The following is a 15,304-nucleotide window of genomic DNA, read 5'->3' on the forward strand; positions in this document are numbered from 1 at the left end:
AACTGGTTAGAGGAAGACTACAAGAGGTCATACTGAAAGGTGAACTGTCAAGCTAGAGGGAGGTTACTTTTGGAGTTCCTTAGGGATCAGTCTTGGGACCAATCTTATTTAACATTTTTATTGCTGACCTTGGCACAAAAAGTGGGCATGTGCTAATAAAATTTACAGATGACACAAAGTTGGGAGGTATTGCCAATGCCGAGGAAAACCAGAATACCATACAAGAAGATCTGGATGACCTTGTAAACTGGAGTAATAGAAATGAGATGATATTTAATAGTACAAAGAATTTTTGCTACGTGCTGGGGAACTTATCAATTGGACGTGACAGTGGAGGAGAAAGAGCTGGATATATTGGTTGATCACAGGATCAGTACAAGCCGTCAATGTGAAGCCTCTGTCAAAAAGGTTGATGTGACCCTAGGATGCATCAGGCAAGGTATTTCTAACAGAGATGGGGAAGTGTTGTTGCCATTATACAAGGCACTGGTGAGACGTCATCCGGAGTATTGTGTGCAGTTCTGATCTCCCATGTTTCAGAAAGATGAATTCAAACTGGAACGGGTGCAGAGAAGGGCTAACTGGATGATATGAGGAATGGAAAACCTATCTTATGAGAAGAGACTCAAAGAGCTTGGCTTGTTTAGCCTAACCAAAACCAGGCTGAGGGGAGATATGATTGCTCTGTATAAATACAGCCATGGGACAAATACCAGGGAAGGAGAGCAGTTATTTAAGTTAAGTATCATTGTGGACTCCAGAGCAAATACATGTAAATTGGCCATCAATAAGTTTAGTTGAAATCATTCAAAGATTTCTAACCATCAGAGGAGTGAAGTTCTGGAGCAGCCTCCCCACGGGAGCAGTGGGGGCAAAAACCGAACTGGCTTCAAGACTAAGCTTCATAAGTTTACAGAGGGGATGGTATGACAGGACTGCCTACAATGGCATGTGGCCCATTGGCGACTGCCTGTAACAGAACTCCCCAACAGCTGGAGATGGGCACTAGAGGGGGAGGGCTCTGAGTTACTACAGAGACTTCTTTCCCAGGTATCTGCCTGGTGAGTCTTGCCCACATGCTCAGGGTCTAACTGATCATCATATTAGGGGTCAAGAAGGAATTGTCCCCTGGATCAGACTGGCAGAGACTTCGGGGGCTTTCTGCCTTCTTCTACAGCATGGGTCATGGGGTCGTTTGCAGGTTTAAACTAGTGTAAATGGTGAATTCTTTGGAACTTGAAGTCTTTAAATGGTGATTTGAGGGCGTCAGTAACTCAGCCAGAGGTTGGGGTCTATTATAGTAGTCAGTAGGTAAGGTTCTGTGGCCTGTACTTTGCAGCAGGTCAGATAGATGAGCATTATGGTCTCTTCCGACTTTAGTAAGAGTATCTGAGTAAGAATATACATTATAATTTTAAACCTACCCAGAGTCCCTTAAATGACTTGCCACAAGATGTCATAACATGTTAGTATTAGAGCTGAGTCGGTCTAATATTTATTTTGTTTCTTGGTATAGGAATTAGATGCAATGCTCCTGTCAAATATTTCTAAATTATTATCTGCAAAAAATTAGAGTTTTCAATTGCCTAAGTAGCCTCTGGAATCATGATTAAAGTTGCGGGCTCCCTCTCCCCACCCAAATCTGAAATGGCACCCCTGTGGGCAGGCACAGAATTTGTTCCTCTCCCCCCCCCCACAAATATGCAGTCCCATTGGAGCCACACACACACCCCAATACAGAGGTCAAACTATACCTAAGACCTAGAGTAATGTATTTTCAAAAGATCCCTCCCAAAGACTAGCTTTTTCATTTGCAATGTCACCCTCAGAGATAGATTGTGTCTGTGTGAAGGTTGAGTGATCTTGAGATCTGAAATGTAGCATGATAATAAGCACAGAAGACATTTAAAAATGAAAGTCTTCCTCGTCTGCTTCAGTCCCTTTCCTTTCCCTTTGAGCCTTGCTGCTGAAAACTGTGCTGTATTTTTAGCCTTAGTCCTTGCTGTGGCTGAGAAGTACTAAACCTCTGGTTCAGGCAGATACAGGAAGGGTGAACATGGGAAACAAAGAGCTGCTGTCTAGAGCTGCTATGTTTGGACAGGACAGAGATACTTGTGTCTGCGTCCTTTGCTTTGCTAATGAAAGCCAGTGCTCCACTTGGAGGAATTTCAGTTTATAAAGAAAATCTGGTAGCTATAACTTTTTTTTATTGCAAAACCATTTCCCTAACTCTTAGCTGTTGTGAGAGACAGAAAATGTGTGTGTCTTGTAGAGCTTCAAGATAGCTGCAGGGATCTGACGCCAGATCTTGTTTCATATTAAGGATACAAAATAAGCATCAACTGAGAGTATGGAAGAAGAAACAGCAGTTTTAAAGAAATGGTTATGAAACCCTCCCTTCTCTGGCTGTCTGTAGAGCCTTTCTAATGATCAGTTTATAATTTTTCCTCTCTTTTCATTACCCTTTCAGATAGCATAGTATAACACAGGATATGAACATTCATAATCGATTGCCATATGTGGGGTTGGGAAGGAATTTTCCCCAAAGTCAGTTTGGCAGTGACCTTGAGGGTTTTTCACCTTTCTCCGCAGCATGAGGTGTGGGTCACTTGGCAGGATTATCTGGATATATCTCACTTAATCAGTTCCCTGCGATCCGTGCACGTCAGTCCCTCTTCTTTTCTTCCCAGTGACACATAATAGTGTAGTCTTCTGTGGGCTGTAACAAACTGGGTTTAGTGTATGGGTGTTTGGTGGCCTGTGATATACAAGAAGTTAGACTAGATGATTCGGTGGTCCCTTCTGGCTTTACCATCTATGACTCTAAAGCTGACAGCATAGTCTGAAAATCACCTCAAGAGTACTTCTTTCATAATATGTATTAGTGTTAATATCATCACATTCATGGGTAGAATAATGGTTGTTAATAATGGAAGGCAACTACATGATGCACTGTTGTTTGATCAGTTATAATCTGCCAGTCCACTAGAATGAAAATGTGAAGTAAAGATGCCATGCTCCAATTGCATAAACAGATCTCTAGGTATTTTCTTGGTTCCTCCTTTTGTGGCATCGCCCTGTAGGAATCTTGCCTCTGGTTGGCAACCTTTCAGAAGTGGTGTGCTGAGTCTTCATTTAGTCACTCTAATTTAAGATTTTGTGTGCCAGTAATACATTTTAACGTTTTTAGAAGGTCTCTTTCTATAAGTCTATAATATATAACTAAACTATTGTTGTATGTAAAGTAAATAAGGTTTTTAAAATGTTTAAGAAGCTTCATTTAAAATTAAATTCAAATGCAGAGCCACCTGGACCGGTGGCCAGGACCTGGGCAGTGTGAGTGCCACTGAAAATCAGCTCGTGTGCCATCCCATAGGTTGCCTTCCCCTGCTTTAAACCATAAAACATGGTGCAGGGAGACTTCTTTCCACTTGGACTTTAACATTGTGGTCTAAAAATCAGACTTGGGCTAGCAATAACTGGCTGTAAGGTGCAATTCCAAGAACAAAAGTAGAGACCTCAACCTAAACAACATTACCAGTGAGGAGTACCAGCTATTAAATGAACAATAGTGAGCTTTAGTCCAGATGTTTTCCTTCTGGGTCACAGTGGTGACATTCATTTTAGACAGGTACAGTTTGGAACTCAGACATGATTGAATATAGCTTTGCATAAATTCAGCGCATGGATTTGTCTGTATAATGTCGATTGGTTAAAAAGGCACTGGGGCTTTTGTGCTTCATTCTACTTGCATTTCACACATATAGTTAGTAATTAAGACCCCAATCCTGAATACGCTCTTCTCATATGGAGCCCCACTGCTTAATGGGACTCCATACAGGAGCCAATGACCCTTCCTGGAACAGAGTAGTTTGCAAGATTGGGCCTCAGAGCCAAAGGCATGCACAGCACATTTCATTAGGTTGTGCACCCAGGGAATTATATTTATTTTATTTTTTTAAAGGCGAACATTTATTGAATACTCAGTCATAAAGGACATTATTTTTATTCATCAAACTAAAGAAACTAAAACTTAACTAAACTGAATTTTTTTTAAATTAACAACTAAACTTTACTAAAAAAATGAGACACAAAATACCAAATTTTTGCTCTAGTGATAACCAGACGTATACAAAGATACAGTCAATTTTCATGATCTTTATCTTTAACCAGATAATGAGCTAACCCAAATTGACCAAAACAGATTAAAGTTTCTTCATCTTCCTGTCCTAGAAAATGAGACATCACTCACCAGGTGTTATGGACTTAAAGTTCTCAATCACATCACTGTAATTAACTGACGAAGCCAATTCTTGTTCAATGTACAAAATCATAAGTGCGTCACGGCGCTGTTGGGACATTGTACTTCTTAGGTTTTTTTTCACGTGCTAGTTTCAAAAGGCTCTTTCACATGAATAGTTTGTAACAGGTAAGACTGCAAAGCATTGAATAGATTTGTAAAAGGCCTGAAACATGGAAGACCGATCCGATTCCTTTAGCCAATCAAGCCACCCTATGGTGGTGTTCATAGTGCTACCTTTAGGAACAGATCCATCATAAGCCTGAAGCAATCTGACTTCCGCTTCCAACTCATCCAAGCATACTTTTAATTTGTTGGCAATGATTCTCATATTGTCCCTGCCAATGTCTAAGCTCAGCAGTTTTCCCATTGCAATCACAATTTTACAAGTCTCCTGTTCGCTGGTCAGTGCTGGTAATCATCGAGTCTAGGAGTGGGTAAAATGAAGTTATTCTCTCCTGCTGCTCTTTTGTATCAAAGTGATGCTGGGACTCAAACGTGTCATCAATATAAGTGGACGTTTTTCTCTTCTTAACTGGAGGAATCGATATATCATTCTCTACACACATTTTCACACTGTCATTGAAAATAGATTGAAAATATTCTGGGTCACTTCTCATTGCAGCCAAAGAGTTATGCAAGCTTTTCACCCATCATTGCAGTAAGTAAGTTGAGATCTGGAGCTTGAAGAGCCTTACTCACTTTTACCACCATCTGGAGAATAGGGTGCATCATGTGAAGGGCGAAGATGAACTTGAATTAATTTAGTTCATGGATAAGGCCCCTGGCTTTTATTTTAGTGTCAGCAAGGCGAGTTGTTTCGATAATCTCTTGTAAAGCTTGAAAATTATGGAGTAGTTTTGTTTTACAGAGGCCACTGCTTCTGCTGTGCATGCCCATCTTTGTGTTTGACAGTGACGTCAAAGTCTTCAACTGGGATCCTACTTCTTGTGCAATCTTCTCCATTACTGCATGTCACACAGGACTCCCCTCCATGAAGGCATAAAGAGTCTGAATAACACACAAAAAAAATCAAAGACGGTTCTGTTTTCTTTACTTGAAGTGCATGGATCTATTAGGATGAGGTTCAAACAATGAGCATAGCAATGTACATAGAGTATTCCACTGTTTCTTTCTTTACATTTAATTTGAACTCCTGCAGTACGTCCAGACACAGTAGATGCGCCATCAAAACAGACAGACGTCATTGATCACCAGTCAATTTTAAGAATGCCAAGGACGTCATTTAACTAGTCAAAAATAGACTGAGCATCAACTGTTAATAGTCTCTGAACAGACACAAAATGTTCAACTGGACTATGTTTTTCATTGTCAAAATACCGCACCACAATGGACATCTGTTCATGGTGTCCACAGTCAGTAGTGTCATCGGCAATTATTGAGACCATTTTTCCATTTAGTGAAGACACAATCTTTTGTTGCACAACGTTGTGCAAGGCCACAATTAAATTATTTTGGATACGATTACTCAGATAGGTAGTATTTCGAGGAGATTGTTGTACATGCTTTGCCAATACGGGATCATATTTTTGGAGCATATTGACAAGATTTAGAAATAAACCTTTCTCAAAACTGTCAGCTTTTTCATTGTGACCCCTGAATGGTCTCCCACCTTTCGCCAAACACAGAACAATGTCAGTCAGTCGTTCCATTACACTTCGGTTATGGCACCGTTCTTCTTCTTGTTTAGACAGATAAGCCTGCTTGCCCTCATCCAACTATACATCAATAGGTTTCTCTTCATTAAAACTTGACCATGAAGAACAGCTCAACACATGAGATTTTGACAGTTGGTGGTTTTTTAAAACATTCGTTAGCCCTATGCAGTTTCTGAATCCCTTATCAATAAATGCTGGATCCGTGTGACCTTTGTTTGCTACGTCATTAGAGGAGAAGAAATGTCAGTAAAAGCAAAATGCTGCGTCCTTTGATAGTCTATATTCTAACCACCTATACTTTTCATACCAATTGGACTGAAAACTTTTTTTATTCATTCCCTATTTTACTTCTAGGAAACATGCTCAATCTAGGCTAATAAGGACCTCTGGATAATCGAGCCCGGTGTTCTAATCTATTTTTTGGAATATCACAGACTGGGTCATCAGATGGAATGTTTGATGGCTTTGAATAGGAACTACACTGACCTGAACTAAGAAACAAAGTCTGTTTGTTTTGGTCATTACTCAGTTTATTCATGCACTGGACTGGTGGCAGCATTATCTTCATGTAAGTTCTTAACCAAGGAGTCCAAGGTATTTGCACTACTATCAGCACGTTCATTATAATTCAATTTGTCTGCTTTTTTTCTTATCTTAACAATGAACCGATCCATATTTTAAAATTAAAAGGGGGTATCATACAATTGAATTAAAACATAAAGCCACGGACTTGTTATGCTATTTCAGTAGAGTACACGTGACGAAGATTACAAACACTGTAGACACTGCGCTGGGCACACCTGAAGCCACCGCTTATATAGGTCAAAGTATTTTCTAGACTAGTAGTCGGATGGGGAGGGGAGGACGAATGGTAATGCGGCTCTGCAGTAGCGGGGACGCATACTGCGAGCGAACGCTTTCTATACATTTCTACAACATCTGTATTACGCAATGCGATGCTTATTGCATAATACAACAATCCATACTTTAAAACTAAAAGAGCTTGTCATGTGATTAAATTAAAATGCAGTGCCTTCTCTTTTGGAGACATTAGGGCAGGGGTGGCAAACTTTTTGGGCGAGGGTCACATCGGGGGGGTGGGGTAATTTTATGAAGGGCTGGGACAGGAGGTTGGGGTGTGGGAGGGGGTACAGTGTTCAGGAACAAGCTCAGGGCAAGGGATTGGGGCAGAGGAGGGGTGCAGAGTGTATGGGGGGCTCAGGGAAGGGGGTTGGGGTGCAGGAGGGGTGCAGAGTGCAGGTAGGGGGCTTAGGGCAGGGGGTTTGGGGCACAGGTGGGGTGTGGGGTGCAGGCAGGGGGCTCAGGGCAGGGAGTTGGGGTGCAGGAGGGATGTGACAGGGGGCTCAGAGTTGGGGTACAGAAGGGGTGCAAGGTGCAGGCAGGGGGCTCAGGGCAGGGAGTTGGGGTGCAGGAGGGATGTGACAGGGGGCTCAGAGTTGGGGTACAGAAGGGGTGCAAGGTGCAGGCAGGGGGCTCAGGCCAGGGAGTTGTGGGGGGCAGGGTGCAGGAGGGTTTCAGGCTCCAGCCCGGTGCCGCTTACCTAAAGGTGGCTCAGAGTGGCAGCGGCGTGCTCCCTGGCTGCCTGCCCAGGCCCCATACTGCACCGTTCACCACATCCCTGTGCAGCCCCTGGGGAAGGGGAGGGCACAGGGCTCCACGCACTGCCTTTGCCATGCCTCCAGGTACCTTCCCCCGAAGCTCCCATTGGCTACGGACCCCCATTCCCGGCCAATGGGAGCTGCGGGGGGGGGGGTGCCTGGAGCAACACACAGAGCCCTCTGACCCTCCCCAGGGCCCCAGGGATGTGGTGCTGGCCAATTCTGAGAGCGGCATGGGGCCTGCGGCACCATGGGGGGCAAGTCCCGTGGGCTGGATCCAAAGCCCTGAGGGGCCAGATCTGGGCTGTAGTTTGCCCACCCTTGCATTAGGGTGTGCCTGGGCACACCCCGTGCACATGACTATGCTCAGAGCCCATTCAAATGTTGGGATGAATGGTTCTATCTTTTTATGATGAGAGTTAAAGGCACAGTTTATTTAAAAATTATACACACAAAAACTGTGCCAGGATCCTCCTCACACCACAGAAGGGACAAGTGTCAGGTACAGGCCCAAGCTCACAGCTCCACGAAAGAGCCATCAACTAATATCCCCAGTGAGCCAGGGGACCAAGGTGGAATACAGACTGGCCTACCGGGGCTCCTCACTCTCCACAGAAGGTCAGAGGTCCCAACACTTGGATTTGAGGCAGGACACAAGGGTGAGGAAATTAAGGGTATGGAGCACAAGGCTGTATAGCTGTTTCCTAGGCATGGTTCGGAAATGGACTGACTGCCAGGGGTGAGGGGTGGGCGGGGAGCACCTCCAACAGGACCCGCTTAAGGAAGTTCCAGGAGGTAGGTGGCAAGGCTGCCCTCAGCCCCTGGAGTATATGCTGGAAGACACAAGGGGGTGGAGAGTCACATGCGCTGGCCAAGCACCATGGGATCCATCCAGTCCCTCCAGTCGTAGTCCTGGAGGTCTCTAACCTTCATGGTACCTGCCAGGACCAACCTCCAGTGCACAGAGAGGGCCTCTACCACCTGCACACCGAGCTATGGGTTGTGTAGCTGGTGCTTTGAGAGGAGATTTTCCCCTGGTTACTAAGACCAGCTTCCAGATCTGGAGGAGGTCCTGATGGTGCAGCTTGGAGAAGTCTCACTGAAGACCCCTTGAAGGAGGTAAGAGAGTTGCTGGTTATATTGGAGCCCTTGGAGGCAGTAGAAGAAGGTTGTGCACCAAGTCTCTCCATGCTGGACTACCTGCACCATAAAGGATTCTCTGCTTTTTTTCCCCAAAGATGGTATGGCCCAGAACGATGTAGGTCTGGTCGAGATGGACCACGTCTGCCAGCATGGACCCCAGCTGCAGTGAAATGGCCTTTGCTATGGCCGGATAGTCCATGTTGAGGTGCAAGACAGCTAGAGTATAAATAAATCATTGCTGCAGCATTTTTTGGAACATCTCTAGCTGTCTTGATGACAGATAGCAGGAATAGGTGTCCATAAGCAGGGGAATTCCACCCCTAGCTCTTAGTGTACACATGGGTCAAAGGAAGTAATACTATTTGAGGCTAAGTGGTTAGCCAGTTTTGTGAGTTGTTTCCATGAGAAGGAGACATGAATAATGAAGTCAGGGTTTTTTCTGATGCAATCCTCTTTATTTACGTATAGTCCTGTTTCTCTGAACATAATATGAATCAAACAGCAGGAGACAGTTTCTTTGCTCACAGTTCCAAGCCTCTTTCCAGCCAGTACTCTGTCCAAAAGTATCCCTGTTCACTTTTTCTCATGGTCATGCTATAAGTGCTTCTCTGGCTATCTCTATGGCTTCCTTGCTGCCTTCTTTGTGTGCTTCTGTAGTGTTTCTCTCTGTCCCACTCCCCCTTCTGTCACTCACACATATATCTTCCTTACCCAATACCTAGGCCCCTGTATGTGCATTCAGACCCCCGTAAAAATCCCTCTCTCTGTGTTTTGAGTGGTGGCTCCTATTGTTTCAGCTCTCTCTTCCATAAACTTGGAATTAAATTGTTTTTTTCATTTATCCTGAGTGAAGACTGTTACACCCACCAGCCTCAATTAGGTTTCAACCAATCCCCAGCAGAACAATAACGTAATGCCTGAGTATTTGTTTTAGTGATTCAAATTCCACTTGTTAGAATTAAAGGGTATTAAGATCAGTTTGACAGGAACTGTGAAAGGGAGTCCTGCATATTGGCCCAGTTTATGCAAGGTACATATGCAAGTGCCTAATTTCAAACATGTGAGAAGTCTCATTGAAGTCCTTCTGAATTGGGGTAATTATGCACAAAGCACTGACTCCTGAAATGTGTACCTCAAGAGAACATACTGAATGAATTAGGATTGTAATGGAGCCATCTAACGAGATGTACTTGTTAATCAGAATGCACCAGCCTATCTGCCTTCTAAGCACAGAGTTATTTTTGTTTAAAAAATTGCTGCATACTTGTGTGGAAATGATTTTCAAAGTCTCCAAACTCAGCCAACTCCAGTGCTGTTTCCTCTAGAACACTTAAAGGTACTTCTTTGCAGTGTGGGCTAGTTTCCACCCCCGTATGTGCCATGTAAGTCATAAATTTCTGCTTGAAGCCTTGTATATCTTACTTCACTTATTGCCTGCAAAACCTAGGGCCATGACCAAATTAAGCCCATCCTTTGTTTATCTTTGTCCTGGAATAATTGTTAGTAGTATCCATGGCTTCCTTTATTTATAAACACAACTCTGTCCTGCCTCTTTCCCTTCTCCACATGAACACACTATCGTGATTTTGTCCTTTCATATCCCTGGAACCCAGGAACCACCAGAACTCTTTAGTTTTCAGTATTCCGCCAAGACACTAGTTATGTCAAACCCGTCTTGTCAAACCAAGCAATCAATTTTCCCCATTCTAGGATTCCAGTATTAAACATCAAAACCCTGCATTTGCCTGCATCTCAGCTTCTTCTATTGTGTGGGCCAACACAGAGGACTGTGAGCTGATCCTTTTTAGAGATAACTGGGAAATGATGAAAGGCTAAATCTGTGTGGTCCTTTTTCATTGTACACTATTGCTGCACATGGGCCAGCCCTTGTAATGATGCCATTATCTAAATGTCAAGAGGTAACATTAACCAAACGAGGAAAAACACTCAGTGAAGCTGTAAAACACAGACATCGCCATATTCTTATTCAACTTTGTTAATAAGGTATGTGCTCACTGTGCCAAGACAGCTAGAACAAGTAATCTCAATGAGCTTGAGGTGCCTAGGAAAAGCTATTGTCATTAGCTAAGATGTTCACAGCTTTACAATGCAAGCCTTTTAATGACCGCATACAGTATACAAAGGTTTTTATGTTGTAATAGGATAAAGGGTTGAACTAATCATCAAAACGACATGGCTGCTGACATCAAGCAGGCAAGCAATTATTTTAGTACATTGATGACTATAGATCCCATGTATAGTAATGAAGCACCTTGGGGATTATTTTCCCATTATATGCATGTGTAATGCTCATCAGTACTTATGTGTACAAAGCACGGGGTAGTAGTTGGAGATGTGCAAACACCTGCAGGATTCAGTTTGGAAAGGGGGTTGGAGGCAGACCAACTCCCACTGGTTCACTTGGAGATTAGTAATATGAAATGATACCCAAAGGGAACACCTCCATATCTCCTCTTCCCCACCACTGTCACATTACGTGTCCCATCTGGCTTTTCTTCAGAAACTAGAAAGCCTGCCTGATCCAGCTCCCTCCACCCTTGGTCTTACTGAAGTTGGGAGGTAGCACATGACATAGGAAGCCTACCTATGGCAAAGGAAGTTCAATGGCTCCCCAAGCATGCAAGCAAACTCAGCCCATGTTATCATAACTTCAGTGTGTTTGAACTGGGGACTGACTTCTTTTTCCCAGGACTCTGCCTGAATGAGTTTGAGATACAGTGCATGTCTTTTATGCTGCTCTAATTCATGTTGTGTATGTGAACCTCTGGTAGATGGAGTCAGAGCTGCATGTGCATGTACACCCCCCCCCCATATGTATATATATGGATGGTACCATCTCCCTTTCTAGTTGCTGTTCTGCAAAAAGGCTATATCCCCTAAAACTAGTGTTAGGTAATGGCTATTCTCCTTTAACTCGAGTGGTAGAGAACTATGTTTTTCTGGAGCAGAAGATCCTGGATTGTATCCCCACTGCTTCCTGTGTGCAATTCAGCTCACAGCTGTGGTATAGTGTATGTATGTAGTCCCAGATTCATTATCAGGGGCGCATTAAGAGAGAGATGAATTAGTCAGCTGCTAGGAAAAAACCTAATTTCCTTGAGTTTGGAAACATTCCTCATCTATAGTCTGCCTCCCCCTTTCTATTTAATATTATGGCTTTGCCAGCATTGATAGATGCCTTAGAAATACCTATAACAGAACAAGCAGTAAAAGGGGATAAAAAATGAAGCATGACCTCTTAACTGTTTTAATTTTATAGCAATAAAAATCAATGGCAAGTGCAGCAAATGACAATTGCAAAAAGAAAACCAATCATTTACACAACGTCATTCCAGCTCTAAATGTGGACAGCTAAAAGGAGAGGGGATGAAAATACACTACTGTGTATATAATAATGTCTCTTGATACTATTATTGGGTAGCCATAGGCATACTAATAGAATTGCTCCACTCCAAATGCTGCATCCAGAAGCTCCTTTTCTCTTTGGACATACCCTGTTTGGTCTCTTGATAGGGCTCTGCTGATATAAGTAACCAGTTGCTCCTGCAAATGAGCTACACCCAATTCTTCCTCCAGTCCAATCAGGGGCAGGTCTAGCTTTTTTGCCACCCCAAGCACGGCAGGCAGGCTGCCTTTGGCAGCTTGCCTGCGGGAGGTCCCTGGTCCACCAACTTCAGCGTACCTGACGCTGAATTGCCGCCGAATCCGCGGGACTGGCGGACCTTCTGCAGGCAAGTTGCTGAAGGCTGCCTGACTGCCGCCCTCGCAGGGACCGGCAGGGAGCCCCCCGGAGCTTGCTGCCCCAGGCACGCGCTTGGAACGCTGGTGCCTGGAGCCGGCGCTGAGTCCAACACACTGGAGTGCTGGTAGCTCATAGCACTTCAGGACAAGGGCATCAGCTGACATTTGTTTCAGTGCATCAAATGCTTGCTGTTGGGGACCTGTCCAGTCCCACTCAACATCCTGCTTTGTGAGCTGAGCTCATCCTGTTTCACTCACATTTTTTCCTGAGTTTTATATTCTTGTCTCTGCATCACTGTAGAAAAGATTGTAATTGTCTGTCATGGTCTCATTGAGTTTCTGTGCATCGTCGGTGAAGTGAACATTGAGGATATCAGCTGCAATTTTTTTCACCCCAGGCACCCCTTCCTGCATTTGGTTGAGTCTTCTCAGGAACACCTCAGGACACAGTGAGCATAAGCCCAGCCATCTGTAGTGACCAAATGGTGTTGAAAAGGTTGTCACAACACACAGGACTGTTTATCCAGTTTTGTGTACCAAAACCCATTCCTCACATTACAGACTGTTATGATTCTGGCTTTGGAAAGTTCTGGAAAGATGTCATCAATTGTGGGCAGTGGAGAGTGGTTTCTTTTCAGTGGCTTGGGGTCTATGCCGATGTATAATTTGCCTGATGGCTTCTTAACCACCACCATGCTGCTTACCCAGGCTGTACTGACCCCTACAGGTGCAGACTTGTGAGCTCCTTGCTTACTGGATTATAAAGTGTCACTGGAATTTTCCTTCATGGTTAGTACACAGTAGGGTGACCAGATGTCCTGATTTTATAGGGACAGTCCCTAGTTTTGGGCCTTTTTTTAAAATAGTTCCTATTACCCCTCACCCCCTGTCCCACATTTGCCGTCTGGTCACCGTAGTACACAGGTTCCACTGTGGGGCCTACTTTCAGTCACAGCTTGCCTTTGAAAATATCCCCATAGGTTTTTAAAACTGTTTCCATTGTCCATGGGATTCCTCTTTTTCTTCCTGCACTGCAGTTGTAAAACTGTGATTCTGCACTCTAATCGGCTCCATGGCTTGTATGGCTGTATTCCCCAAGAGGGGTCTGTGGGGCTTACCATCCACCAGCACAAACTTCTATTGGTGCCATCTGTTATTTTTCAGGTTAGTTACTGTGAGGTCACATTTTCAAACAGGCTGCATTATGGTCTCATTGTGGATTAGTAGATTGCACCTGCTCTTTGTAATGGGTATGTTCCAGTCCAGTCCACCCTAGGAATCTCATTGCAGGAAGCCCCACTATCCAGCTGAAATCACACAGGGCATTTCCCTATTGGCATTCTCCACTAACTCCCATGTTGCATGTACAGAGGTTGCTATTGTTCCTTGTTGTCTTCTTGTGCAGACAGGCTGAATCTGATATGCTCTGGGACTCAAAGAAAGAGTCAAGATGCCATCACCACTGTCTGATGTGCCATTCCCCTCTTGTTCAAGTCCGACTGAATCTTTCTGGGACCTGCCACTGCTCCTTCACACACTACTAAAATGTTTTTACTTGCCACATTTCTTGCAAGTCTGTCCTAGTGTGGACCACTTCTCCTTTATCCATTCATGCTGCCTCCCACAGTAAATGAATCTCACTATGGGAAAGGAACTCTGGCCAACTGCTCTTCTGTGCTGGTGTCCCATTACATATACTTCTAGCAGTGTTGTGCCCCCTAGGACTTTCACTAAGAAGATGTTTAGAAAACTCAGTTTCCCTTTTCCAAATTCAGAGGTGAATATGGACTATGTTACTAATCCTTTGTTCAGGGTTAGCACTGTTCAGTCAGGACCTTAAAATGCTTTACAAAGCTAAATTCATTCCTTCTCGCAGAACCTTGCAAGGTGTGTAAGCAATGTTATACCCATGTTACAGATGGATAACCTGGGACTCAGACAGGCCAAGTAACTGGACCAAGGTCACATAGCAAAGGAGCGGCAGAGCTGGGAACAGACTCAGGCGAGCCTGATTCCTTATCCCTCTTGGCCCTAACCACTGCACAGCATTCCCTCTTGTTCCCGTGCCTGATTCTGAAGATGAGAGAAAGCTGGAAATACCAGCCAGGACTTGTTTTAGTGCTATTTTTAGTTAAGCAGATTCCCCCCTTCAAATTTGCAACGCCTTCATTTTCAATATCATGATGATGTTTAATGTTCCATAGGCAGCTGGGGGAATTAGTCTGAATCATTAAGCACAATGCAGTGCAGGTAGCTCTGCCTTGGCTTCTGAAAGGTCAGCACAGAATGAGTCCAAAGTTCCATGGGGGCGCTGCACAGGATGTAGGGAGGCATTAGGCAGCTGGGCATGTCAGCTGGGTCCCCCATCAAACAGCTGGTGTGAATGGAAGGTCAAGAGTGAGCTCGCTGTTTACTGACTTTGTACATTCCAGGGCTACCGCAGCCAGGTGTGGGCTAAAGCAGTTCCAGGATCAGGCGCAAGAGGCCTCCATCCCTGCACCGGATTAGGGATCAGTTCCATCCACGGTGCCTAAATGTGACATTGCACTACCAGCAGATCCTTTTGGGAAGAACCACCTTCTTGGTAAAGCCAGGGAGAAGAGACGGACCTGGAGAAGGAAAGGAGGGGGAAGGAGGAGGCCTAAGAAGGGAAAAGGGGTCCTAGCCTACAGAAAGCGAGAAAGGCTGGGGTGGGGTGAAAAGATTACTGGGTGAGTAGAAGGAAGAGAAGGGGGCAATGAACATAGGAAAGAATAGGAGCAACAGGGTTGAATGGAAGGGAAAGATAGAAAAATAGGAGG

This window comes from Chelonoidis abingdonii, chromosome 15 (genome assembly GCF_003597395.2).
Source record: "Chelonoidis abingdonii isolate Lonesome George chromosome 15, CheloAbing_2.0, whole genome shotgun sequence".
Classification (NCBI taxonomy): domain Eukaryota; kingdom Metazoa; phylum Chordata; order Testudines; family Testudinidae; genus Chelonoidis; species Chelonoidis abingdonii.